This window comes from Oncorhynchus clarkii, chromosome 17, assembly GCF_045791955.1.
Source record: "Oncorhynchus clarkii lewisi isolate Uvic-CL-2024 chromosome 17, UVic_Ocla_1.0, whole genome shotgun sequence".
Lineage (NCBI taxonomy): Eukaryota > Metazoa > Chordata > Actinopteri > Salmoniformes > Salmonidae > Oncorhynchus > Oncorhynchus clarkii.
The window spans coordinates 62,858,877-62,884,915 of NC_092163.1; the positions used below are offsets into that span (position 1 = coordinate 62,858,877).

Sequence of the window (26,039 nt, forward strand, 5' to 3'; positions counted from 1 at the left end):
CTTTCACAAAACACTTCGAAATCCTTTTGTAATCCAACTTTAGGTATTAGTAAACGTTTACAATCTATCAAAATGATTACAGGGCGATGTATATTCAATAGCTCCTCGTGTGCAAATCAATGCCTGCCCATGTCCACATTAACAACATCCTGGTGGAGACTGGAAGAAACGGAAGCCAGATAGATGGATTTTCCAACAATAAATTCAATTGAAAATGACGACAATGGCGACATCGTGTGGAATTTGTATGAATTGCATGCAGGTCGATATTAAATTTTGTCCTCTTTTAACAACCCATGGAAGTGACTTATGGAAATTATTTTTAGCTTTCAGAGAGCAGTTTTTCTTGCGTTTTTCAATGAAACACACAATCTGTTATAGTCACAGCCGTGATTTAACCAGTTTTAGAAACTTCAGAGTGTTTTCTATCCACACATACTAATCATATGCATATACTATATTCCTGGCATGAGTAGCAGGACGCTGAAAAGTTGCGCGATTTTTAACAGAATGTTCGAAAAAGGAGGGGGTAGAAGTAAGAGGTTTTAACATCAAATTGATCAGAAATGCAGTGCAGACATTGCTAATGTTGTAAATGACTATTGTAGCTGGAAACGGCCCATTATCAGAAAACATCACTCTTGTGTTCCAATGGCACGTTGTGTTAGCTAATCCAAGTTTATCATTAAAAGGCTAATTGATCATAAGAAAACACTTTTGCAATTATGTTAGCACAGCTGATAACTGTTTTTCTAATTAAAGAAGCAATACAACTGGCCTTCTTTAGACTAGTTGAGTATCTGGAGCATCAGTATTTGTGGGTTCGATTACAGGCTCAAATGGCCAAAAACAAATACCTTTCTTCTGAAACTCATCAGTATATTCTTGTTCTGAGAAATTAAGGCATGCAAGAAATTGCCAAGAAACTGAGTAAGTTTGGGGTTACTTAGAAATGTCCTTGTTTTTATATTTTTATTTTTTATTTTGTCCGTTAAAATAACATCAAATTGGTGAGAAATACAGTGTAGACGTTGTTAATGTTGTAAATGACTATTGTAGCTGGAAATGGCTGATTTTTTATGGAATATCTACAGAGGCATACAGAGGCCCATTATCAGCAACCATCACTTCTGTGTTCCAATGTCACGTTGTGTTAGCTAATCCAAGTTTATCGTTTTAAAAGGCTAATTGATCATTAGAAAACCCTTTTGAAATTATGTTAGCACAGCTGAAAACTGATTTTTCAGAGTTACTCTGTCCAGTGTCTGTGTTCTTTTGCCCATCTTCATATTTTTATTGGCCTGAGATATGGCTTTTTCTTTGCAACTCTGCCTAGAAGGCCAGCATACTGGAGTCGCCTCTTCACTGTTGACGTTGAGACAGGTGTTTAGTGATAAAAAAAAAGCGAGTAGATGTTTAAGATTTCAGTTAAATTTGTACAGCATATGACAGCACTCTTAAAGAGTCATGCAGAAAGAGTGGCTTTTGTGCAAGGCAGAGATCAAAAAGAACCAGAGAGAGAGGAACAGCGAACAGATCTAGAGAGGGAGGGTCAACAAACAGATCCAGAGAGGGAGGGTCAACAAACAGATCCAGAGAGGGAGGGTCAACAAACAGATCCAGAGAGGGAGGGTCAACAAACAGATCCAGAGAGGGAGGGTCAACAAACAGATCCAGAGAGGGAGGGTCAACAAACAGATCCAGAGAGGGAGGGACAACAAACAGATCCAGAGAGGGAGGGTCAACAAACAGATCCAGAGAGGGAGGGTCAACAAACAGATCCAGAGAGGGAGGGTCAACAAACAGATCCAGAGAGGGAGGGTCAACAAACAGATCCAGAGAGGGAGGGTCAACAAACAGATCCAGAGAGGGAGGGTCAACAAACAGATCCAGAGAGGGAGGGACAACTAACAGATCCAGAGAGGGAGGGTCAACAAACAGATCCAGAGAGAGAGGGAGGGACAACTAACAGATCCAGAGAGAGAGGGAGGGACAACAAACAGATCCAGAGAGAGAGGGACAACAAACAGATCCAGAGAGAGAGGGAGGGACAACAAACAGATCCAGAGAGAGAGAGACAACAAACAGATCCAGAGAGAGAGGGAGGGACAACAAACAGATCCAGAGAGAGAGGGACAACTAACAGATCCAGAGAGAGAGGGACAACTAACAGATCCAGAGAGAGAGGGAGGGACAACAAACAGATCCAGAGAGAGAGGGACAACAAACAGATCCAGAGAGAGAGGGAGGGACAACAAACAGATCCAGAGAGAGAGAGACAACAAACAGATCCAGAGAGAGAGGGAGGGACAACAAACAGATCCAGAGAGAGAGGGACAACTAACAGATCCAGAGAGAGAGGGACAACTAACAGATCCAGAGAGAGAGAGACAACAAACAGATCCAGAGAGAGAGAGACAACTAACAGATCCAGGGAGGGAGGGACAACTAACAGATCCAGAGAGAGAGAGACAACTAACAGATCCAGAGAGAGAGAGACAACAAACAGATCCAGAGAGAGAGAGACAACTAACAGATCCAGAGAGAGAGAGACAACTAACAGATCCAGAGAGGGAGGGACAACTAACAGATCCAGAGAGAGAGGGAGGGACAACAAACAGATCCAGAGAGAGAGGGACAACAAACAGATCCAGAGAGAGAGGGAGGGACAACAAACAGATCCAGAGAGAGAGAGACAACAAACAGATCCAGAGAGAGAGAGACAACTAACAGATCCAGAGAGGGAGGGACAACTAACAGATCCAGGGAGGGAGGGACAACTAACAGATCCAGGGAGGGAGGGACAACTAACAGATCCAGAGAAAGAAAGTAATCAAGCCGCTGCAGCAACTCCTTCCAGAAATGAGAGCGATTTAGGTGACAAAGACATTGGGCCCAGACAAGTGAAGCTGAATAGCTACCCACACAAAAGTTTTGGGACACAGAAAAGGCCATTTCAACACGGCTGGTTTGTGAAATACATTTGGTAGTGTACTTTGTCCACAAAAACGCAGCTTTCTGCTTTCATGTCCAGTTTTTGGCAAAAACATAAAATGTAATTATTTTGTCAGTAATGGCTGTAAAAATGGGAAAAAAGCTTTGTTTATCTTTGGTAAACATGAGATGGCACAAACACACAGATACAGTATTGTGGCATGGCAAAGCTACCAGGCAACTAGCAATCACGGGAACATTGCTCAGATTTTAACATCTGCCCATGCTAGTGATACTGCAGAGAGAAGGGAGTATCTGAGGAGAATTCTTGCGGTCACCTCAATGTTAGGAAGACTCTTTCTGTGCCAATGTTGAATCTAGTGAAAGCACAAATAGAGGGAACTTTCTTGAATGTATGGAGCTTTTGAAGGAGTTTTACCCTTTGCAGGAAAGGTACAATACTCCATCAAATGCGATGTCTCTCTCTCCAGAATCTCAGAATGACATGATCGAATGCTGTGCTCAAGAGATTATGGACACCATGGCCTCTGAGATGTCAACGTCTGGAATGTATGCCATTATGGAGGATGAGGCCAGGGATGGACAGTCTGAACAGTTGGCTCTGTGTGTTAGGTATGTGACAGAGGGGAGAGTTAACTAGCACTAGCAGAAATCAATTCATTTAATGCCCAATCGATAGCAAATTAGTTGCAACAGCAGCTCCAAATGAGAGGGGTAGCAGGCCTAAAGTGCGTTGCACAGACCTATGATGGTGCAGCTGTCATGAGTGGGTCCAATGGAGGTGTGCAAGCACAATTCAGAGTGTTGCATCCGGAGGCAATTTATGTACATTGCTATGCTTGTGAGCTTAATTTGGTATTGAGTCATACATGCAGGGCTATTCTGGAGGCTGCTGAGTTTTCAGTTTCTTGGAGAATGTTTATTCATTTTTCAGTACATCCCTAGTTAACCACCACAAGTTCAAAGAAGCTCAGTCCAAACTTGGAATAGCATCAGCTGAACTTGGACAGCTCTCAAACACTCTCTGGGCATGCCAGCTGCGGTCCTTAAATGCAGTCCTGGACACTAACTGCTATTTTTGATTGTCTTTCTGCCATTGGATCCCCCATGGCTGTCGGTCTGAGAGCAAAGCTTCTCCACCATGTATTTGCTACTGATGTTTCAGTCTCTTCTTTCTATAACTGAGGGACTTCCTAAGTTCCTCCAGAAAGAGACTGTAGACCTGGCAGAAGCTTGTTTCGGCAAATAAGCTGTATGTGACACACTGATAGGCAAACGCACAGATGCATTTGCCACAGAATTTTATGACAGAACCAAAGCACTCTGTGAAATTCACAGTATTCCAGAGGCAGATGCAGCAACAAAATGCAAACAAAGGAAAATGGGAGATTTTGTAGTGGAGACCTCCTTGGGTTTAGGCACAGAATTGTCATGTTCCCAAACAACGAAAACAGTGTTGTTGCTCCCCTGCTTGGACAGGATGGTTTGTGAGCTTGACCAGATATTCTCGACTGTAGACGCAAGTCTGCTCAAAGGCATACAGGCATGCAGCCCCAACTCAAAAAACATCCTAGATACATCATGCTTAACTGAGTTTGCTACGGTATTGATGTTAAAACAGAAGAGGTGTTGGTGGCCAGAAACTTACTTGCCCTGAAAAGAGAGTTTGGATATCCTTCCAAACACATGCTTGCTGTGCATAACCTCCTGGATGATGATGTTTCCTTCTTTGAAGGAAATCATTCAGGTTGCCCTCACAATTCCAGTGAGCAGCTGCTCCTGTGAAAGGTCCTTTAGTGCACTGCGCCGGCTGCACTCCTGGTTGCGTAAGACAAAGGCTGAAAAGGCTTGCAGCCATGTCCATTGAGGGTGAACTTCTTGGGCAACTAAGCCACAGTGTCATTGACTGCTTTGCCACCTTAAAAATACACTTTGATGAATAACAACAACAAAAAAACACTACATGTGTTATTCACCAACACTGAGAAAGTGTAACTGCATCAGCTCTAATAAAGTGTTAATTAAGTAGGAATTTTCAACATCCACAGTGTTAGGGACCCAACATTCTGGGGGTGTTAGTTTATCAACACTTTGAGAAGTGTTAGTTTTAAACAAATCAAAATGTTATTTGTCACATGCGCCAAATACAACAGGTGAAACCTTACAGTGAAATGCTTACCTACAAGCCCTTAACCAACAATGCAGTTAAGAAAATTCCAACAAAAAGAAGTAAGAGATGAGAATAACAAGTAATTAAAGAGCAGCAGTAAATAACAATAGTGGGGCTATATACAGCGGGTGCGGGCACAGAGTCAATGTGCGGGGGCACGGGTGTTGAGGTAATTGAGGTAATATGTACATGTAGGTAGAGTTATTAAAGTGAGTATGCATATATAATAACAGAGAGTAGCAGCAGCGGAAAAGAGGGTTGGGGAGGGGGGGGGGGGGGATGCAAATAGTCGGGGTAGCCATTTGATTAGATGTTCAGGAGTCTTATGGCTTTTGGGGTAGAAGCTGTTTAGAAGACTCTTGGTCCTAGACTTGGCGCTCCTATTCTGCTTGCCGTGAGGTAGCAGAGAGAACAGTCTATGACTAGGGTGGCTGGAGTCTTTGACCATTTTTAGGACCTTCCTCTGACATTGCCTGGTATAGAGGTAGATGGCAGGAAGCTTGGCCCAGTGATGTACTGGGCCGTACACACTACCGTCTGTAGTGCCTTGCTGTCGGAGGCCGAGCAGTTGCCATACCAGGCAGTAATGCAACCCGTTAGGATGCTCTCGATGGTGCAACTGTAGAACCTTTTGAGGATTTGAGGATCCATGCCAAATCTTGTCTCCTGAGGGGGAATAGGTTTCGTCGTGCCTTGGACCATGTTTGTTTGTTGGTGATGTGGACGCCAAGGAACTTGAAGCTCTCAACCTGCTCCACTACAGCCCCATTGATGAGAATGGGGGCATGCTCCGTCCTCCTTTTTCTGTAGTCCACAATCATCTCTTTTGTCTTGATCACGTTGAGGAAGAGGTTGTGGTCCTTGCACCAAACGGTCAGGTCTCTGACCTCCTCCCTATAGGCTGTCTCATCATTGTCGGTGATCAGGCCTACCACTGTTGTGTCATCAGCAAACTTAATGATGGTGTTGGTGTCGTGCCTGGCCGTGCAGTCATGAGTGAACAGGGAGTACAGGAGGGGACTGAGCACGCACCCCTGAAGGGCCCCTGTGTTGAGGATCAGCGTGGTGCATGTGTTGTTACCTACCCTTACCACCTGGGGGATGGCCTGTCAAGAAGTCCAGGATCCAGTTGCAGAGGGAGGTGTCCCAGGGTCCTTAGCTTAGTGATGAGCTTTGAGCTCACTATGGTGTTGAATGCTGAGCTGTAGTCAATGAACAGCATTCTGACATAGGTGTTCCTTTTGTCCAGGTGGGAAAAGGCAGTGTGGAGTGCAATAGAGATTGCATAATCTGTGGATCTGTTGGTGCGGTATGCAAATTGGAGTGGGTCTAGGGTTTCTGGGATGATGGTGTTGATGTGAGCCATGACCAGTTTTTCAAAGCATTTCATGGCTACAGACGTGAGTGCTACGGGTCGGTAGTCATTTAGGCAGGTTACCTTAGCGTTCTTGGGCACAGGGACTATGGTGGTCTGCTTGAAACATGTTGGTATTACAGACTCAGACAGGGAGAGGTTGAAAATGTCAGTGAAGACACTTGCCAGTTGGTCAGCGCATGCTCAGAGTACATGTCTTGGTAATCTGTCTGAATGTTGACCTGTTTTAAGGTCTTACTCACATCGGCTGTGGAGAGCGTGATCACACAATTGTCCGGAACAGCTGATGCTCTCATGCATGTTTCAGTGTTACTTGCCTCGAAGAGAGCATAGAAGTTATTTAGCTCGTCCGGTTGGCTCGTGTCACTGGGCAGCTCTCGGCTGTGCTTCCCTTTGTAGTCTGTAATAGTTTGCAAGCCCTGCCACATCCGACGAGTGTCTGAGCCGGTGTAGTACGATTCGATCTTAGCCCTGTATTGATTCTTTGCCTATTTGATGGTTCGTCAGACGGCATAGTTGGATTTCTTATAAGCTTCCAAGTTAGAGTCCCGCTCCTTGAAAGCGGCAGCTCTACCCTTTAGCTCAGTGCAAATGTTGCCTGTAATCCATGGCTTCTGGTTGGGGTATGTACATACAGTCCATGTGGGGATGACGTCCTCGATGCACTTATTGATAAAGCCAGTGACTGATGTGGTGTACTCCTCAATGCCATCGGAAGAATCTCAGGACATATTCCAGTCTGTGCTAGCAAAACAGTCCTGTAGTTTAGCATCTGCTTCATCTGACCACTTTTTCATAGACCGAGTCACTGGTGCTTCCTGCTTTAATTTGAGCTTGTAAGCAGGAATCAGGAGGATATAATTATGGTCAGATTTGCCAAATGGAGGAAGGGAGAGGGAGAGCTTAGTACAAGTCTCTGTGTGTGGAGTAAAGGTGGTATAGAATATTTTTCCTTTGGTTTCACGTTTAACATGCTGATAGAAATTTAAGTTTCCCTGCATTAAAGTCCCCAGTGGCCTTCTGAGTGGCTCTGTGATCTAGGCACTGCATCGCAGTGCTAGCTGTGCCACTAGAGATTCTGGGTTGGAGTCCAGGCTCTGTCGCAGCCGGCCGCGACCGCGAGACTCATGGGTGACGCACAATTGGCCCAGCGTCGTCCGGGTTAGGGTAGGGTTTGGCCGGCAGGGATGTCCTTGTCCCATCACGCACTAGCGACTCCTGTGGCGGACCGGGCACAGTGCAAGCTGACACGGTCGCCAGTTCCTCCGACACATTGGTGCGGCTGGCTTCCGGGTTAGGTGGGCATTTTGTCAAGAAGCAGTGCGGCTTGGTTGGGTTGTGTTTTAGAGGACGCATGGCTCTCAACCTTCATCTCTCCCGAGTCCGTACAGGAGTTTCAGCGATGAGACAAGACTGTTGGATACCAATTGGATACCGCGAAATTGGGGAGAAAAAGGGTAAAATAAAAGTCCCAACCACAAGGAGCGCTGCCTCTGGATGAGCATTTTCCTTTTTGCTTATGGTGGTATACTGCTCATTGAGTGCGGTTTTAGTGCCAGCATCGGTCTGTGGTGGTATGTAGACAGCTACAAAAATACAGATGAATACTCTCTAGGTAGATAGTGTATCTCATGATAAGTTGTAGACCACACTACCTCATGCGAGCAAAACCTTGAGAATTCCTTAGACATCTTGCACCAGCTGTTTACAAATATGCATAAGCGCCCGCCCTGTGTCTTACCAGAGGCTGCTGTTCTAGTGTGTATAACCCGCCAGCTGTATGTTCTTAATGTCGTCGTTCAGCCATGATTTGGTTAATTATAAGACTTTTTAATGTCCCGTTGGTAGGATATATGTGCTTTTAATTCGTCCCATTTATTTTCAAGTGAAAAGCAGGACGGAAGGCAAAGGCAGATTAGCCACTCGTCGCCTGATCCTCACAAGGCACCCTGATCTTTTTCCTTAAAATCTCAGTTTCCTTCTCCGTTTAACACGATTTCGGTGGGTCACAATTTATGTTAAAATTCTGATCTCAAATTTGCTGTGTGGTGGTACTGAGGGCCTTGAACTGCAAGGCATCATGAAATCGGCAGATTATCAGGTGCTTTGGAGTCCAATATTCAACCCAGTGTCCAAAAACTCTATTGAATGTTGTGGGTCTTCCAACAGGACAACAACCCCAAACACACGTCAAAAAGCACCCAGGAACGGTTCAAGAAGAAACACTGGACTTCTAGAGTGGCCAACGAAGAGGCCAGATCTGAATCACATCCAAAACCTATGACGAGAGCTGAAAATAGCAGTTGGTGGTGGGCACCCCTCAAACATTGACCAATTAGAGCAGTTAGCTGCTAAAGAGTGAACCAAATTGACAGCAGAAAGGTGCAGCAAGCTCACTGATGGCTACAAGAACCGTGGGTCTGCAGTTATTGGCCAAAGGTTGTGCAACCAAATACTAGCTCTGGGATGCCAATTATTTAGTACATCTTCCTTTTCCTAAATTAAAATTGTAAACTTAAGTTGACAGAAATAAAATTGCATCTGCAATGTTTAAAGTCCAATAACAAGGTGTGGAGGAGAACAAACATTTGTTTGTATTATTTTAGAAGAAATAGAGAATTATTTCAGTGCAAGGGTGCATATACAGTCGTCGCCAAAAGTTTTGAAAATGAGACAAATATTAATTTCCACAAAGTTTGCTGCTTCAGTGTCTTTAGATATTTCTGTCAGATGTTAGTATGGAATACTGAAGTATAACTTCACTAGGGTAGGGGGCACTATTTTCACCTCCAGATGAAAAGCATGCCCAAAGTAAACTCCCTGCTACTCAGGCCCAGAACCAGAGGCTAGGATATGAATATAATTGGAATATAATTGGCAGATTGGCAGAAGTTTCCAAAACTGTTAAAATAATGTCTGTGAGTATAACAGAACTGATTTGGCAGGCGAAAACCTGAGAAAAATCCATTCAGGAAGTGGGATTTTTTATGTTTGTAGTTTTCTATTGAATGCCATTACAGTATCCATTGATTTAGGACTCAAAATGCACTTCCTATGTCTTCCACTAGATGTCAACCGTCTTTAGAAATTGTTTCAGGCTTGTATTCTGAAAAATGAGGGCGTAAGACCTTCATGCGCACGACCGAGAGCGAGCCTTTCTTGTTTACCTTTTATTTTGACAACGTTATTGTCCGGTTGAAATATTATCGATTATTTAGGCTAAAAACAATCTGAGGATTGATTATAAACATTGTTTGACATGTTTCTACGAACTTTACGGATACTATTTGGATTTTTCATTTGCCTGTTGTGACTGCGTTTGAGTCTGTGGATTACTGAACAAAACACACAAACAAAATGGAGGTTTTTGGATATAAAAAGGGACTTTATTGAACAAAACAAACATTTATTGAGTAAATGGGAACTTTGTGAGTGCAACCATATGAGGATCATCAAAGGTAAGTGATTATTTTAATCGCTATTTCTGACTTGTGTAACTCCACTACTTGACTGGTAACTGTTGTAATGATTTCTCTGCTGGGTGCTGTTCTCAGAATATCGCATGGTATGCTTTCGCCATAAAGCCTTCTTGAAATCTGACAGAGTGGTTGGATTAACAAGAAGTGAATCTTTAAACCGATGTAGAACACTTGTATATTTTATTAATTTTTATAATGAGTATTTCTGTTTTTGAATCATCCCACGTACCCTGTGAGGATAATTACAAGCATTTCATAAGTGTCAAAGGCTTTTATTTACAATTACATGAAGTTGATGCAAAGAGTCAATATTTGCAGTGTTGAGCCTTCTTTTTCAAGACCTCTGCAATCCTCCCTGGCATGCTGTCAATTAACTTCTGGGTCAAATCCTGACTGATGGCAGCCCATTCTTGTATAATCAATGCTTGGAGTTTGTAAGAATTTGTGGGGTTTTGATTATCCACCCGCCTCTTGAGGATTGACCACAAGTCCTCAATGGGATTAAGGTCTGGGGAGTTTCCTGGCCATGGACACAAAATATCAATGTTTTGTTCCCCGAGCCACTTAGTTATCACTTTTGCCTTATGGCAAGGTGCTCCATCATGCTGGAAAAGGCATTGTTCATCACCAAACTGTTCCTGGATGGTTGGGAGAAGTTGCTCTTGGAGGATGTGTTGGTACCATTCTTTATTCATGGCTGTGTTCTTAGACATAATTGTGAGTGAGCCCACTCCCTTGGCTGAGAAGCAGCCCCACACATGAAGGGTCTCAGGATGCTTTACTGTTGGCATGACACAGGACTGATGGTAGCGCTCACCTTGTCTTCTCCGGACAAGCTTTTTTCCGGATGTCCTAACAATCGGAAAGGGGATTCGTCAGAGAAAATGACTTTACCCCAGTCCTCAGCAGTCCAATCCCTGTACCTATTGCAGAATATCAGTCTGTCCCTGGTGTTTTTCTTGGAGAGAAGTGGCTTCTTTGCTGCCCTTCTTGACACCAGGCCATCCTCCAAAAGTCTTCGCCTCACTGTGTGTACAGATGCACTCACACCTGCCTGCTGCCATTCCTGAGCAAGCTCTGTACTGGTGGTGCCCCGATACCGCAGCTGAATCAACTTTAGGAGACGGTCCTGGCGCTTGCTGGACTTTCCTGGGCGCCCTGAAGCCTTCTCCACAACAATAGAACCGCTCTCCTTGAAGTTCTTGATGGTCCAATAAATGGTTGATTTAGGTGCAATCTTACTGGCAGCAATATTCTTGCCTGTGAAGCCCTTTTTGTGCAAAGCAATGATGACGGCACGTGTATCCTTGCAGGTAAACATGGCTGACAGTGGAAGAACAATGATTCCAAGCACCACCCTCCTTTTGAAGCTTCCAGTCTGTTATTCGAACTCAATCAGCATGACAGAGTGATCTCCACCCTTGTCCACGTCAACACTCACACCTGTGTTAACGAGAGAATCACTGACATGATGTCAGCTGGTCCTTTTGTGGCAGGGCTAAAATGCAGTGGAAATTATTTTGGGGGGGTTCAGTTCATTTGCATGGCAAAGAGGGACTTTGCAATTAATTGCAATTCATCTGATCACTCTTCATAACATTCTGGAGTATATGCAAATTGCCATCATACAGACTGAGGCAGCAGACTTTGTGAAAATTTATATTTGTGTAATTCTCAAAACTTTCGTCCACGACTGTACATTTGGCTGCAACAGTAAACAGAAACCATCCATGTGAACACATTATTGCATGGTTTATATTCAAAATACTTGTTTCCATTAACCACAATCACATTAAGATATGTCAGCTGGATGGAATTGGGTTAGAGAGGCCCTCTACATTTACTGTGGCCATCTCTCTCGCTCCACAGAACAATGCAAACAAACCAGCCTCATGGAGCATTGGGTAAATGCTTGTGAAGTGGCCACTTACTGTACCAACTGATCGTGTGTATGTGTGTGTCTATAGGGGAGAGAGGAGGCTTCGTCAATAGAACAAATAGCAAAAGGATTATGAAAATGTGAGGAAGAGAGTCTGAAGTGTCTGGGTTTGTAGTTACATCCGTTCCTTTCTATTGCTTTCATGACTCGCATCAAATAACCCTGAAAGGAAACAATTATTGACCACTTCAATATTGGAATAGTCTTTTAATTTTTTTTAGTAACATCAAGTGCTACGATGATCAGAGCAGTAGTGTCTGAAGTCAATGGAGAGAATTAAGTGTCTGGAGTCAATGGAGAGAATTAATGAGACACATGAAGTCGGGCAGGTTGGCTAGAATGTTCCAAAATTTGTTTGAAGCAAATTACACCATTTTCCTTGTGATGGTAGAGGGAGAGTGGGCCTATTGTTGGTGCTGCTGCTGCCAAAAGCATCATCTTCTCTGTGTGTCTATGTAATGGCTAATTTCCTTGGCCCCCTCAGCCCCCTACAGCTGGGTGCCATTCCCTGGCCCTCTCCCACCCCCTGGCAGGCCAAAGAAGGATGGGCTCCAGCTGGCAGGACAGGACAGGCTGGGGGACAATTAGAGCAGTGTGGGTGAGACAACCATACCTTATGCCAATTAGTGTGCCTTGAGCCAGTCAGACATGTCATCCATAATGACCTCCAACACTGTGGAGCCAGGTGGGATTGTGTGTGCATGCACACATATCTATGTTGAATGGGGAATATAGTCACTCAAAAAGGTTGATAATCATATGATTTATTTTTGCTTATTAATATGAATATCAGTTGAAAGTATAGTCCAGAAGCAGTCACTGCAATAGAAAAGTAAGCATTTTCTTGTGGGGTGTTGCAAGCCATATACACAAACATATGTAACAAAGCACAAGTGACTGCAGCCAGGTATTTACATAGTGTGGGACAACATAGCATTTCCTATCCCAAAAGTCAATCTAGAGGAGTGACCTAACCACAGCCGCAGTAACCATGACATCATCAGACTGATGCAACACTGTGTACCCATTTTTTTTTAGCACAGTCAATTCCCTGTTTGAATATCCTGAAAATCCATCCTTTCTGCCTTTCTCCCTTCCATGAAATGACCACTAATCTGCCATGACTGGACAAGCTATGTGGTGGAACTTTCTATTTCACCTGCACAATCAACTTAGATGGGGATTATTAGGGAGAAGGGAAGGATGCAAGTTAATAGTATTGGAATAGGTCAAACAACAGTCTTGCCATCAGGATGCTCTGTTGTTGTTTGACCTCGCCTTCCTGTGGCAGTGGTGGCAGGCCCCTGTCTGCCCGGTCATCCTCGTACAGGAGCTGCTCGATGTAGCAGGAGCAGCCCAGAAGGACATGGCCTGTGGCCTGCATGGAGAACAGGGTCCATCTCAGAGCCTCCCTACAGGAACAGGGAAACAGATGCAAGACAGACAGACACTAATACCTGGACTGTAGATCAGTGATCAAACAGGTGAGGGGCAAACCGATAGACATAAGCATATAGTAAGGCAAATGGAGAAAAACCAACAAATTAGTGGCCTCCAGAGTCAGACAGATGGGAATCACAGTGTGATTAACGGTACAGGGATGGAACCCGCATCTCCTTGATCTCTCCTAGTTTAGATAAAACTTCCATTCTCTTTCCACTGACTTTTTATAGAGAACAATACAAGCAGAAAATAAAGGAGCCTAGAAAACATTATTTGTCGATTTTGCACAATTTAAATCCTTGCTGTCACAACCGCTCAGCTAAAACCGAAAATCGGCAGCGCTCAGTATGGATGACATAATCCTCCAAAATTAATCTGAACATATCAATAACCTCCTCCTACGTCTAACCGCCACACCTCTGTGTACACACATAAACAGACAGTGACACACACTTACAGATCACTCACTTTCAGCATCTTCTTGGCAGCGTAGCAGCGCACATCGTAGGACACAGAATAGATGCCATAAAGGGTGGCCTTCACATTCAGACAGCCAAAGAAATCCTGAGGGTTGTTCTTGTACAGGTCAAAGGTTATTTTAGCCACATCTTTCCTTGCTTGGGGTTTGAGCTCATTTCACATTCTGCAAAGAGTGTTCTGGGAGCAGAAATATTGAGATGGGGAGAGAAAGAGAAACAAAAGCAAATAAATTTCCCCCAGGAATTAAGTCTGGTCTCCAACAGCTTATTTTCGATGGGAAACTCAAATTGAGTGTGAAGGAAAACTGCATTGATAACCTCTTATACTGGCTGTCAAACTAAGATAAATGAATGCAAGACTAGTTAGATCCCCCATGCACACACCCCTCCACCAAAGGGCTTCAGTCATCTGCAAAAGAACATAACGAGCATTAGAATACAGATTAATTCATTCTGAACGGTGGATGGACAACGGGAGATTAAATGGCATTATGTTAATGAGAGACGCTCAGCATGACAGGAGCCAAGTAAACACACAGGGTGATGCCATTCAGGTGGCAGCTCATCATTTAATGAATATGAAAATTACCTGCTTTGGATAAACAAACACCACTCAACTCTTGCTCAAATTATGCTTTTATTATACCCACAATTGTAGAGGTAACTAAATGAGGGGTTTATGATTTATCATATACACTGACTAGCCAGTTTATTAGTTACACCCATCTAAACTCAGCAAAAAAAGAAAGGTCCGTTTTTCAGGACCCTGTCTTTCAAAGATAATTCGTAAAAATCCAAAGAACTTCACAGATCTTCATTGTAAAGGGTTTAAACACGGTTTCCCATGCTTGTTCAATGAACCATAAACAATTCATGAACATGCACCTGTGGAACGGTCATTAAGACACTAACAGCTTACAGACGGTAGGCAACTAAGGTCACAGTTATGAAAACTTAGGACACTAACGAGACCTTTCTACTGAGTCTGAAAAACACATAAAGAAAGATGCCCAGGGTCCCTGCTCATCTGCGTGAACATACATTAGGCATGCTGCACGGAGGCATGAGGACTGCAGATGTGGCCATGGCAATAAATTGCAATGTCCGTACTGTGAGATGCCTAACACAGCGCTACAGGGAGACAGGATGGACCGCTGATCGTCCTCGCAGTGGCAGACCACATGTAACAACACCTGCACAGAATCTGTACATCCGAACATCACACCTGCGGGACAGGTACAGGATGACGACTGCCCGAGTTACACCAGGAACGCATAATCCCTCCATCAGTGTTCAGACTGTCCACAATAGGCTGAGAGAGGCTTGACTGAGGGCTTGTAGGCCTGTTATAAGGCAGGTCCTCACCAGACATCACTGGCAACAACGTCGCCTATGGGCACAAACCCACCTTCGCTGGACCAGACAGGACTGGCAAAAAGTGCTCTTCACTGACGAGTTTCGGTTTGGTCTCACCAGGGGTGATGGTCGGATTTGCGTTTATCGTCGAAGGAATGAGCATTACACCAAGGCCTTTACTCCGCAACAGGATCGATTTGGAGGTGGAGGGTCTGTCATGGTCTGGGGCGGTGTGTCACAGCATCATCGGACTGAGCTTGTTGTCAATGCAGGCAATCTCAACGCTGTGCGTTACAGGGAAGACATCCTCCTCCCTCATGTTGGACCCTTCCTGCAGCCTCATGCTTACATTACCCTCCAGCATGACAATGCCACCAGCCATACTGCTCGTTCTGTGCTTGATTTCCTGCAAGACAGGAATGTCAGTGTTTGCCATGGCCAACGAAGAGCCCGGATCTCAATCCCATTGACTACGTCTGGGACCTGTTGGATCGGAGGGTGAGGGCTAGGGCCATTCCCCCCAGAAATGTCTGAGAACTTGCAGGTGCCTTGGTGGTAGAGTGGGGTAACATCTCACAGCAAGAACTGGCAATTCTGGTGCAGTCCATGAGGAGGAAATGCACTGCAGTACTTAATGCAGCTGGTGGCCACACCAGATACTGACTGTTACTTTTGTTTTTGACACCCCTGGGATTCGTCAGACCAAGCAATGTTTTTCCACTCCTCAATTGTCCAGTGTTGATGATTACATGCCTACTTGAGCCACTTCTTATTGTTTTTAGCTGACGGGAATGGAACCCAGTGTTTACTGCAATAGCCCATCCATGACAAGGATCTTCGCCGTTATTTGTCTGTTTGTGGCCCGCCTGTTAGCTTGCACAATTCGTGACATTTTCCTTCGACCTCTCATCAAAGAACGGTTTTGCCCACAGGACTGAGCTGACTGGATGTTTTTAGTTTATCTCGCCATTCTTGGTAAACCCTAGAAACTGTTGTGTGTGAAAAGCCAGGCTTTTTCTGACTGTTTCTGAGACACTGGATCCGGCGCGCCTGGCACCGACAAACATACCAAGCTCAAGTCGCATAGGTTACTAGTTTCGCGCATTCTAACATTCAATATAACAGTAACAATGCCTTGGTGCCTGTCTGCATGCTTTATACAGCAAGTCATGGCCACGAGACTCACTGTCTGCAGGAGCGATCCATTTTCGTGAACGGGGTGGTGTACCTAATAAACTGACAGGTGAGTATGTCAGACAATTTCCCTCAACTCTTCGCCCAGAATAAGAATGCTTTTGCATTTATCTGAACGGAATCATTTCTGATATGGAATATGGGAGTAGATTCTCTCTTTTGTTCCATCTTATCTAAACGACTGGTTATACAACTGCATCTTCATCTGAGAACACATCAGCATTGATAGGTCTTACTGAAATGTGTCTGGATGATAATGCTTATGCTGCGGCTGCTATGCACATAGTAATGGCAGATTTTCCATGCCGTGGCAGGATCGGACTGCGGCGTCGGGAAATTCTAAAGGAAATTCTCAAGGTGGAGTGTGTTTTTTCATAAATAACAACTGGTGTAAAGATAATCTGATCTAGAATACCTCATGGTAAACTGCAGACCCTTTTATCTACCAAGACAGTTCTCATCACGTCTGCATACATCCCTCCACAAGCCAAGACCACTCTGTAGATCAACGAACTGTATGGGGCCATAAACAAACAACAAACTGCTCACCCAGATGCAGCATTTCTGGTGGGTGGAGACTAACGCGGGGAGACTTAAAATTGTCCTACAGTGCATTCGGAAAGTGTTCAGACCCATTTACTTTTTCCACATTTTGTTACGTTACAGCCTTATTCTGAGATATTTTTTTATATATATCCTCAGCAATCTACACATAATACCCCATAATGCCAAAGCAAAAACAGGTGAAAAATAAACAGAAATACCTTATTTACATAAGTATTCAGACCTCTCTGACCAACAGGCTCAGAGAATCATGGTTCTCACCCTCTTCCATAGACTTGCACATAGACTTGCACAGTAATTATGATGACTTCCGGAGGACATCCTCCATCCTATCAGAGCTCTTGCAGCATGAACTGACATGTTGTCCACTCAATCAAAGGGTCAGAGAATGAATCTAGTACTGAAAGCATAAGCAGTAGTTGAGTCTAAGAGAGTGAAAAACAGTTGGGACAGTTTTGAACAAATTAATTCAAAAATTAAGGAGAAGCAGCAGAGAGAGAGAGAGAGAGAGAGAGAGAGAGAGAGAGAGAGAGAGAGAGAGAGAGAGAGAGGGTGAGCTAGTTATATTTTTCACATGTTCACAGCTAACAAACTAATGCAGCTAGCCTACTCAAAACACCCAGCTCAAACAGAGAGGAATGCCATTTATGTTAGCTAGCTGGCTACAGCTATCACAGGAACCCAAGGTAAGCTTTTGGTTTTAATGAATTTATTGCCACCGGGTGTAACTACTAAACTGCACTGCGTAATTGTAGCGGTTTACTAGCGCCTTAGTTCTAGTAGCAATGTTGACTATGACGTTAGCCCATATGGTGAAATTGACAACGATGTAGGCTGTGTGTAGTGGTTAGTGGTTATGGTATGAAGGATTGGCTTGGAAATGATTTTTTCTCGTCTGGTCACAGACAGCTGTTGTGTTGTGCACTGAAGTCCATAAGCGAAGGGAAAAGGTAAGTGGAGGAGAGTGCGTAGATGTGAGAAGGAATTTTATAATGATCAATGTTACATTGAGCTGGATGAATGGAATTTAAATGACAGTCATCCAATATGCTGTAATATAAATAAGGCCATATAATAAAAAATGTCCTATCTAATCTCAAAATGGTGCCAACCGCCACAGATATACACACACTACAAACCGCCATCAATAAAATACAATACTATGGAATCATCTTCATCGACCTGGACAAGGCTTTCGACTCTGTCAATCATCGCATTCTTACCGGCAAACTCAACAGCCTTGGTTTCTCAATTGACTGCCTCGCCTGGTTCACCAACTACTTCTCATTGTTCAGTGTGTCAAATCGGAGGGCCTGTTGGCAGTCTCTATGGGGGTGCCGCAGGGTTCAATTCTTGGGCCGACTCTTTTCTCTGTACATATCAATGATGTCGCTCTTGCTGCTGGTGATTCTCTGATCCCCCTCTACGCAGACGATACCATTCTGTATACTTCTGGCCCTTCTTTGGACACTGTGTTAACAAACCTCCAGACAAGCTTCAATGCCATACAACACTCCTTCCATGGCCTCGGATTGGTCTTAAATGCTAGTAAAACTAAATGCATGCTTTTCAACCAATCGCTGCCTGCACCCGCCCGCCCGACTAGCATCACTACTCTCGAAGGTTCTGACTTAGAATATGTGGACAAAAACAAATACCTAGGTGTCTGGTTAGACTGTTAACTCTCCTTCCAAATTCACATTAAGCATCTCCAATCAAAAATTAAATCCAGAATCCGCTTCCTATTTCGCAATAAAGCATCCTTCACTCACGCTGCTAAACATACCCTTGTAAAACTGACCATCCTACCGATCCTTGACTTCGGCGATGTAATTTACAAAATAGCCTCCAACACTCTACTCAGCAAATTGGATGTAGTCTATCACAGTGCCATCCGTTTTGTCACCAAAGCCCCATATACTACCCACCACTGCGACCTGTATGCTCTCATTGGCTGGCCCTCGCTTCATATTCGTCACCAAACCCACTGGCTCCAGGTCATCTATAAGTCTTTGCTAGGTAAAGCCCCACCTTATCTCAGCTCACTGGTCACCATAACAACACCCACCAGAAGCACACGCTCCAGCAGGTATATTTCACTGGTCACCCCCAAAGCCAACTCCACCTTCGGCCGCCTTTCCTTCAAGTTCTCTGCTGCCAATGACTGGAACAAATTGTAAAAATCACTGAAGCTGGAGACTCATATCTCCCTCACTAACTAAGCATCAGCTGTCAGAGCAGCTTACCGATCATTGCACCTGTACATAGCCCGTCTGTAAATAGCCCACCCAACTACCTCATCCCTATATTGTTATTTATTTTTGCTCTTTTGCACCCCAGTATCTCTATTTGCTCATCATCATCTGCACATTTATCACTCCAGTGTAAATGCTAAACTGTAATTATTTCGCCAATATGGCCTATTTATTGCCTTACCTTACGACATTTGCACACACTGTATATAGATTTTTCTATTGTGTTATTGACTGTACGTTTGTTTATCCCATGTGTAACTCTGTGTTGTTTGTGTCGCACTACTTTGCTTTATCTTGGCCAGGTCGCAGTTGTAAATGATAACTTGTTCTCAACTGGCCTACCTGGTTAAATAAAGGTGAAAAAAAAAACTAAAAAACATTGACACTCCCACACACATTCACTGCAGACGCACGAGCATACTGACAAAATATTAAACACACACACTTTTATTTTCTGCCGCTACTCTGTTCTTTATTTGACTACTATTATTCATCCTGATGCCTAGTCACTTTACCTTTCCTTCATATACACATCTACCTCAGATACCTTGTACCTCTACCCATTGACCTGGTATTAGTACTCCCTGTATAGATCTCCATTCTTGGGTATTTTATTTTATTCCTTGTGTCACTTTATTTTTAAACTTTGCATCGTTGGGAAGGGCTTGTAAGCAAGCATTTCACGGTAATGTCTACACCAGTTGTATTCGGTGAATGTGACAAATAAAATGTGATGATAATACACAGAAGTGAGGCCTCTTCTCCATTCTACCTGGGTGACCCGGTGTAATGGCACCACCTAGTGGACTCTGGGAAGAAGGCTCAGAGGTTATATATACTGTACAGTGTCTTTGGAAAGTATTCAGACCTTCACTTTTTCACATTTTCTTAGGTTACAGCTTTATTGTAATAATTTATTAAATTGTTCTCTTCCCTCAATAATCTACACACAATGTAGAAAATAGTAAAAATAAAGAAAAACCCTGGAATGAGTAGGTGTGTCCAAACATTTGACTGGTACTGTATACACACACAGTGCCATCGGAAAGTATTCAGACCCCTTGACTTTTCCACATTGTTACGTTACAGCCTCATGCTAAATAAAATAAAAAATAAAATAAATTCTTAGCAATCTACACACAATACCCCATCATGACAAAGCTAAATTAGATTTTTAGACATTTTAGCAAACGTATTAAACATAACAGAAATACCTTATTTACATAAGTACTCAGACCCTTTGCTATGAGAATCAAAATTGAGCTTAGGTGCATCCTCTTTCCATTGATCACACTGATGTTTCTACAACTTGATTAGATTCCACCTGTGGTAAATTCAATTGATTGGACATGATTTGGAAAGGAACACACGTCTATATAAGGTCCCACAGTTGACAGTGCATGTCAGAGCAAAAACCAAGCCATGAGGTCAAAGGAATTGTCCGTAGAGCTCAGAGACAGGATTGTGGGAGACTAGTCTGGATCGAGGCAAAGTTGAACGGAGCACAGAGAGATCCTTGATGAAAACCTGCTCCAGAGCACTCAGGACCTCAGACTGGGACGAAGGTTCACCTTCCAACAGGACAACAACCCTAAGCACACACCCAAGACAATGCAGGAGTGGCTTTACAAGTCTCTGAATGTCCTTGAGTGGCCCAGCCAGAGCCCAAACTTGAACATCTCTGGAGAGACCTGAAAAGCTGTGCAGCGACGCTCCCCATCCAACCTGACAGAGCTTGAGGATCTGCAGAGAATGGGAGAAATTCCCCAAATGCAGGTGTGCCAAGCTTGTAGCGTCATACCCAAGAGGAATCAAGGCTGTAATCGCTGCTAAATGTGCTTCAACAAAGTACTGAGTAAAGGGTCTGAATATTTATGTAAATGTGTTATTTATTTTTTATACATCTTTTACATTTGCAAACATTTCTACAAACTTGTTTTTGCTTTGTCATTATGGGGTATTGTGTGTAGATGGAGGGAAAAAAATATTTAATTTTAGAATAAGGCTGTAACGTAACAAAATAAGCTATCTGTCAGATGCCTCAGGACATTCAAGGCCATCTTACATAAAATCTAGTACTGTACATGGAAACTATTTCATTTAGGCCTATTATTTACCCCCCACCCCCCAAAAAAGTGTTAAACAACAAACAAACATTGAACTTCAATCAATTTCAAAATAATGGGCGGGTTCTGGCATGTGTCACTTCGCACAGATACCATATGCAGTAAACAGTAGCTATCGCTGTGTAGGCTAGGCTACACAGTGTAGGCTACTCACCATTAACTAGCCAAGACTCAATAGCCAAAAATAAGTCCAATTGCCATTTTCAAGAGACTGTGCATAAAAGAGGATGTTAGCATATTTGCCAAGTTAAATGATATCAGTGATTTTCACCTTAAAGACCGTTTCAATACATGCAGAGACAAATACAGCGTTGTAGTGCTGATCATTTTTTCAACACTTTTTGAAATCATGAAACACGCTTCTCCACTTCAACTCATACTCTCTTCCTCACTCCGCTGAAACATAACCATCAGTCCAGTGAAATTGCAACAACTGGTCTATTACCAGTGTCATCATATAGCCTAGCCTCAAGATTTGATTCCATGTTATTTATAATAAGAGGTAGGCCTACAAGGAGAAAATCAGACCTCTCTGCATGAAACAATATTTCCAGTCAATGTAAATTTCCTATCACACTTGATCTCCCACGACCGACTGGGAATTGCACCCCCCTTGCATTTTGACTCAAAGTGATCTCGACTAAGTAAAGGTTGGTGACCACTGTTCTAGTCTATATTGGCTATGGCTGCCTATTGTGATTATTACTGTTATAGCAGGGCATTATGTTCTAGTCCCATAGTCTATTATCTATAGGCCTATGGTTTATTATGTGTAGGTCTATGTGAGTCGCATGTTAACTGCAAGAGTCAATGATTTACAAGACCATTTGGTCTGTAATGTGAAATCACGTTAGATGGTTTGTTGTGTGCAATCGACTACATTAGTGTATAGTGTAGGTTTTTATGATAATTGAATGAATATTTTGAGTGCTCAAATTTTTGCCACACCAACATTTTTGCTGGCCCTGCCATCAGTGGATTTCTGCCTACACCACTGGCACGTACTGCAGCATACAAGCCTATGAGTTCTCTGCCAGTTCTCTGCTTCCATTCAAAAGTCTCTGACTCACCCATCCTTTCAGTCCTCCATTCTTTTAACCATCTGAGTCACATTGTTCCGTGGCTTAAATTTATGAGGAAGAGGTAGTAAGTAACCTGACTCTTTCCTTCTCCTCCCTTACTGTCCATCACTCCACTCTTGCTCCACGGGAGGTTTCTGTCCTCCCTGAGCTCGCCTTAGGACACCTGCGTTACCGTTTGACAGGTGTACCGCCCCAGTCAAACTCCCCACCTAGCACTCTTCTCTCTTATTAAATGTGTACTCGTTCTCAAGCACCCTCTTCCTTCTCTTTCATCCCTTCCACATTTCCTCCTTTGTTGTCCTTACCTTGTTGAGTAGGTCTCGTAGCCCGTTAGCCATGATTCCCTTTCAACGTTGCGGTCAGAGATGGTGACCAGGAAGGGCTTAGGCCGACGAGACCTGACAAGGAGCTGCTGGGTCATGGAGGCACTGGCTGACACACTGGCTGTCACACACCTGGTGGAGACACATGCAAACACACAGAGTCAAAAACTGTTGAATGTATTGGAAAATTATGCTGATCTTCTCTAAATGTGGTCCTCTGTAGCTCAGTTGGTAAAGCATGGCGCTTGCTACGCCAGGATAATGCACTCCGAAAAAACTGTTCCAAAAGGGTTTGGTTCCAGATGGCGCCGACAGAGATGGTCGCCTCGCTTCGCGTTCTTAGGAAACTATGCAGTATTTAGTTTATGTATTATTTCTTACATTGTTACCCCAGGAAATCTTAAGTCCTATTCCATACAGCCGGGAAGAACAATTGGATATAAGAGCAACATCAACTTACCAACATTACGACCAGGAATACAACTTTCCCGAAGGGGATCCTCTGTTTGGACCACCACCCAGTATAATGGATCGGATCCCAGTAGGCGACCCAAAACAACGGCGCCGCAGAAGGGGCAGACGGAGCGGTCTTCTGGTCAGGCTCCGTAGACGGGCACATCGCTCACGAGTATACTACTAGCCAATGTCCAGTCTCTTGACAACAAGGTAGACGAAATTAGAGTAAGGGTTGCCTTCCAGAGAGACATCAGAGGCTGTAACATGGCTCTCTCTCTCTCACTGTTTCACAGAAACATGGCTCTCTCGGGATATGTTGTCGGAATCGGTCCAGCCACCGGGCTTCTCCATGCATCGTGACGAAAGAGATAAACACCTCTCTGCGAAAAGGAAGGGCGGGTGTGTATGCTTTACGATTAACAACTCATGGTGTGATCATAACAACACACAGGAACTCAAGTCCTTCTGCTCACCCAACCTAGAATTCCTCACAATCAAATGCCGGCCATTCTACCAACAAAGAGAATTCTCGTCAGCTGTGTACACCCCCCCCCCTCAAGCAAACACCAAGTACTTCACTCAACTTTATGTAAACTGGAAACTATATACCCCGAGGCCTCATTTATTATAGCTGGGCATTTTAACAAAGCAAATTTGAGATCAATGTTACCTCAATGTTATCATCATATTGATTTTGCGACACGTATTGGCTAATACTCTTGACCACTGCTACTCTAACTTCCGCGATGTATGCAAAGCCCTCCCCCGCCCTCCCTTCGGCAAATCCGACCACAACGCTCATGCCGGCTTATAGGCAGAAACTCAAACAGGATGTACCAGTGACGAGAACCATTCAACGCTGGACTGACCTATCGGAAGCCACACTCCAAGATTGTTTTGATCACGCGCACTGGAATATGTTCCAGAGAATGATATTGATCTATACGCTGACTCGGTGAGTTAGTTTATAAATAAGTGCATTGGAGATGTTGTAACCACTGTGACTATTAAAACCTACCCTAACCAGAAACTGTGTATGGATGTCAGCATTCGCAAAAAAAAATAAATCGGGATCCTCCGCATTTAACCATGGGAAGAGATCTGGCGATATGGCTGAATATAAACAGTGTACGTATTCCCTCCGCAAGGCAATCAAACAAGCGAAATGCCGGTACAGGGACAAGGTGGAGTCGCAATTCAACGGCTCAGACATGAGAACGATGTGGAAGGGTCTAAAGGAAATCCCGGAATACAAAAACAGCCACACCATGGATGCCGACGTTACGCTTTCAGACAAACTAAACACCTTCTTTGTCCACTTTGAGGATAATACAGTGCCACCGTTGCGGCTCGCTAACAAAGTCTGCGGACCCCCCTCTTCTTCTCAGTGGCTGACGTGAGTAAAACATTTAAACATGTTAAACCTCGCAAGGCTGCTGGCCCAGACGTCATCCTTAGCCGCCTCATCAGAGCATGTGCAGACCAGCTGGCTGGTGTGTTTACGGACATATTTAAATCGCTCCCTATCTCAGATGCTTCAAGAAGGCTACCATTGTTCCTGTACCCAAGAAGGCAAAGATACCTGAACTAAATGACTACCGCCCTGTAGCCCTCACTTCCATCACCATGGTGCTTTGAGGAGTCTAGTCAAAGATCATATCACCTCCACATTACCCGCCACCCTAGACCCACTTCAGTTTGCATACCACCCCAACAGGTCCACAGATGATGCAATCGCCATCGCACTGCTCACTGCCCTATCCCATCTGCGGCATCAGGCACTTACTTGGAGAGAAAAGCAGAGGACAGGAGACTGAGGGACTTCATGGCATTATCCATTCTTTGGATCCACTGCTACCAGGATCCACCGCTAACAGCACCTGGGGATGAACAGGGAATATTTCACCAATGTAGTCTTTACACTGCAGTTACAACAACATCAGCAGCAGTGAAGGCTACCATCACACTGACTGAACACAATACTGGGGATCTTTTTACAAATATTTAAAACATTTGTATGAGAGAAACATGACTGACAAAGACAAGTAAACCATAATTACAGCTCCAAACAGCAATATTTCTGGATAGAAAAGGCAACCCTTGACAGCCCACTAACAGACGGAATATGTCTTGTCACATACAATAGACACTTGAAATATCAGTATCCTAATGTATCCGACCACAGACAACACTTCATTATAATAGTCTCGTGGCTGTCTGTCCAAAAGGAATACATTTTTACAAAAATAATGTATGGTAATTATTAACTATATACACACAATTAAATAAAAATGGTGCTAATGAAATCCATTTAACAATCATACATTCACAGCTATAAAGTTCTGTCATTAAATCTTCTGTCTATAGTCGTGGCCAAAAGTTTTGAGAATGACACAAATATTAATTTTCACAAGGTCTGCTGCCTCAGTTTGTATGATGGCAATTTGCATATACTCCAGAATGTTATGAAGAGTGATCAGATGAAGTCCCTCTTTGCCATGAAAATGAACTGAACCCCGAAAAAAAAATGTCCACTGCATTTTAGCCCTGCCACAAAAGGACCAGCTGACATCATGTCAGTGATTCTCTCGTTAACACAGGTGTGAGTGGTGACGAGGACAAGGCTGGAGAGCACTCTGTCATGTTGATTGAGTTCAAATAACACTGGAAGCTTCAAAAGGAGGGTGGTGCTTGGAATCATTGTTCTTCCTCTGTCAACCATGGTTACCTGCAAGGAAACGCGTGCCATCATCATTGCTTTGCACAAAAAGGGCTTCACAGGCAAGGATATTGCTGGAGTAAGATTGCACCTAAATCAACCATTTATCGGATCATCAAGAACT

At 43.7% G+C, this 26,039-nt stretch overlaps 1 pseudogene; it reads right to left on the bottom strand.

Moving 5' to 3' along the window:
• Positions 1 to 13,128: 13,128 nt before the first annotated feature.
• On the bottom strand, positions 13,129 to 25,035 carry LOC139369476 (lipid transferase CIDEC-like; annotated as a pseudogene).
• Between the last annotated feature and the right edge of the window lie 1,004 nt (positions 25,036 to 26,039).